Here is a 4386-nt window from a genome sequence, read left to right on the forward strand (position 1 = left end):
CGAGATTTTATGAATTCAGTCAGTCTTATATTTACCAATCCTTCGAGTAACTTGGAAAAAATACACAAGAGTGAAATAGGGCGGTAGTTATCCACTTTATTTTTAGGTCCACTTTTATATATCGGGAAAACTAACGCTGTCTTCCAAGCATCTGGAAAAGTTCCCGCTTCAAAACTACCGTTGAAAATAAACTACCGTTAAGGGCTGAAGCAATTCGTCTTTAATATTTTTGATTAAAGAGTTATTTATTGCATCGATACCTGGTGCTTTATCATTAGAAAGATTTTTAATGAGAGCTTCGACTTCTCTGTGATCTGTAGGTTGCATGAAAAAGGAGTCAGCTGCCGTACGGGAGATTTTTACAGCACTCGCCAATTCGCATTCAGACTTTGACAAATCCTGTAGTATTTTATCTGCCAGTGTTTGTCCAACGGTTGAGAAGTGGGTATTACACATTTCAATGGATTCCGATATATCATGACTGCCTTCCAATGACAATAGTTCAGTGTTTTCAGTTTTAGTTCATCAGTTAGTCTTCATATTGCATATTGTTTTAATAGTTGTCCAAAGTTTTTTCGGATTCTTTTTAGATTTTTCCAACTCGGCTGTTTCATACTCTGCCTTTAGCTTACGCAACAAAGATATGAAAAATTTTCGATATCGAGTAAAAATAAGCTGTAGATTCTCATTATTTGGATTATTTCGAGCTTGCATATGAAGTTTGTCACGATGGCGCATGCACCGCATAATTCCTGGAGAAATCCAGGGTTTCAAATAATATTTAGAACGAGACACTTTTAGAGTGCGTGAATGCTTTTCGAGAATATCCGATAAAACCTTGGTGAATACATCATTTGCTTTGTTAATATCTTTAAAGGAACACAACTCTGACCAATCTACAGATTTGAGCTCTTCCTTAATAGCTACGATATTTCTTTTTAGTATAAATCGATCAGGTTTTTTCACTTTATCCCTGCCTAGGTTTATTCCAATCATTGCCATGTAATGGTCAGTAATCGAACTTTTACACACAACACCAGTAATACAAGTATGATTTATGTCTTTCACATATATGTGGTCAAGGCATGCAGACTCTCGAGTGGGCTTAGTTATAGCTGATAGAAACCCATTTTCTGCCATGAAGGATACGTATTCAAGAGACTGCGCATTCGGTAAGGTATCTAGTATATTGATATTAAGGTCTCCAGCTATGATTATAAGTTGGTTACCTAAGCCTTGTACGCAATTATCTAATGTGGTAAGAAAATTATCCAAGTTTCTATAAGAGGGTGAACGATAGATGCCTAGAACTACTATGGACTCAGATAGTTGAATCTGTAAGCAATCTGCTTCCTCGATTAGAGGTTCCGACACAGTAACATTCCATGAACATTTGACATAAGTGACTACGCCACCATTTTGATTACTGCATTTAGTGGTATGGTAAGCATTATATCCCGGCAACTGTGGAACAATTGTAGTTTCATTTAACCAACACTCTGTAAGTATTATAATATCGTAATGGATATTTAGTCTAGACAAATGTACAAGAAATTGATCAAAGTTTCTCCTAATGCTTCTAATATTAAAAGTTAACACCCTAAAGTTACGATTTTTCAAAAATAGACTTTTACAATGCTCCGGTTCATCTATGACCTGACAATCGATTTGGATCGAATCCAAGTCTCCGTCAATGTCATCATTTATATCCATGTGTAATAAAAAACATTCCAAATACGCAAAGAAATGTTCACCATTAGCATACAATGCAGCGCCATTAATAGCATTAATTGTATATTTACATCGGAATCATTTAAATGATCATATGTACGGAAAATATTATTCTCAAATATAAGTAAAATCACTGGAAGTAAAACAAATCCCACAAGCAAAGACCATAAAGAACTGTGATCTATATACAATTTTTCCAAGTTATACAGAGTACAAATATATAGTAAACATACGTAATCCAAATTAAACACTAAAGCTCTAGCAAGACAATCAGTGAAATGAGCTATACACACACTAATTATACTGTTTATACATAACGAGAAGAAACAGAGAAGGTAGTAAAAAAGAATATGCTCCTTAGTTTGCACCACTGGATTATCACACAGGCTGTTATACCTCGATATTGTTACATCCGACAGTAGTTTTCGTGTTAGCAAATAACCGATCCAGATCACTTTGGCCTCGCAGTTGCACTGCTGCATTCCCCTCACGCCGCCTGACATATATAGCGCCACGGTTACACCAACAATAAGCGTACCCTTCTTTCTTCGCTCTATTTCTAGCATCTCGAAATAAGATTCTATTTTCTTTAGTAAGCCTCTCATTGAAATATATATTTTGTGGTGTTCCAGGGGCATCCAAGTCATTACTTTTTATATTCCTACGTGATTTAGATGCTTTTAGTATTTCGTCACGCTTAGATCTACGCAGCAAACGAACAACAATTGGTCGCGGCATCCTATTTTGAAGTTCAGTTAAGCTAGGAGGAACTGCAGAACGGCGAGGCCCCACCCTAGTGATCCAGTCTACATCTTTCTCATCCAGTTCGACACCCAGCTTCTTAGTTGCAAGCTGAAAAGTATGTTGCAAATTCTCTGCTGGAGACTCCGGGATTCCAATCAACTCAATTTCATTTAACAGAATATTTTGAGCCTGTATGTTTATATCACTTTGTATTTGAGATACCGCCGATTTAAGATTCGTGAACTCAAGATCCCGTTTCTCTAGGTACTTCATACGGGTATCGTTGGCCTCAATTTTGGCCATAAGTTCTTCCATACGGTGATGAGAGTAATTTAAGGATTGAGTTACCTCTTCTAGTCTCATACTTATTTTACAAAGTTCCTCTGTCAGTCTTTTTATGTCATCTTTACTGTTCTCTGCAGTGGGCTCCTTCTTACGAGTCGTTATATTTTGGCCGTCATATGTACCTCTTATAGGAGTAAGACTGTTATCACCTCCTTTTTTGTGTGCAGCACAACAATCAGGACACTTCCAAATCTTTTTTCGATCTACAGGAACCAGAGAGATGTCTATACAGAGAGGACAGAAAATTTTCGTACAAGATGAGCTGGTACAACGAATAGAACCTAATTCTTTCGTTACCTTTAGACAACCGGCGCACTTCATTTTTAATTTAATTCGACTGAAAGTGTGTATAGTCAAGCAATTGATCCGTTTCCCTCACAGAGACAAACACGGTATGATTTCTCTCAAGACTGTTCTGCGTTACTAATCTTTGCCAAAGACGTCACAGTTTCGATTTAGTGCATCGTATAATGCACCTTACGCCTTATCTATAAATCACACACTGTAGTTTAATTTTATATTATATATAAGGTTTCGTTCGATTTTTATGGATAATGTCACATTTTCCATTGATATAAATCTTTACATTAGTTCCTAAATCTTCTATCACTGAATATGGTCCTTTGTATAATTCTGTTAATTTATTTCCTGTTTCATTCTTAATTAAGACTAAGTCATCTTTATTATAACTAACACTGTTAACATTTTTATCGTAATTATATTTCCTATTTAACTTATTATCTAACAATTGTTGTTTGGCATCTCTTTGCGACACCTGTAATCTATATCTTAATTCTAACATATAATTATCTGGATTATATAGTGGATCCACTGTATCTCTTAAATTACTAGGGATGTTACATTGTTTTCCGAACACTAATTCGAAAGGTGTATATTTTGTAGATGTGTGTACAGACGTATTATAGGCAAAACACCAATACTGGAGCCAGTGACTCCATGTTTCTGGCTGTCCATCGCACTGTATTCTCAAGAAGGCGGCAAGGTGTTTATGCATATTTTCCAAACTACCTATAGATTGGTGATGATAAGCGGTCGAGTGTAACTTAGTTATCTGTAACAATTTACATACCTCTTCCATCGTTTTTGAAGTAAACTCCGCTCCTCGATCAGTAGTTATGACCTTAGGTATTCCATAACGAAGTATAAAATTATTTACAAAAACCTTAGCCACACTTACCGTGTCTTTACGTTGTAGCGGGAACGCTTCGATGTATTTCGTAAGTTCGCATTGAATTGTGAGAATGTAATTGTATCCTTCGACGTCAGTGTCCATGGGTCCGACAATATCGAGATAAATTTTTTCGAATGCGGTATTGGCTGTTGTTGTGATAATCATTGGTTCCTTAATGTTTTTAGAGTATTTAATTTTCTGACATGTACTACACTTTCTAACATACTCTTTAACGCTATTCTCTAGACCTGGCCAGTAATATTTTCGTTTTATATTATTAACCATACGACGGACACCCGCGTGTCCACTCGTTGGCAGCAAATGAAAATCATTTAATATGATAGTCTTTTCATCTTTGTCGACAATTCTTCTAA

The sequence above is a fragment of the Bombyx mori genome, chromosome W (genome assembly GCF_030269925.1).
Source record: "Bombyx mori chromosome W, ASM3026992v2".
In the NCBI taxonomy this organism is placed as follows: Eukaryota; Metazoa; Arthropoda; class Insecta; order Lepidoptera; family Bombycidae; genus Bombyx; species Bombyx mori.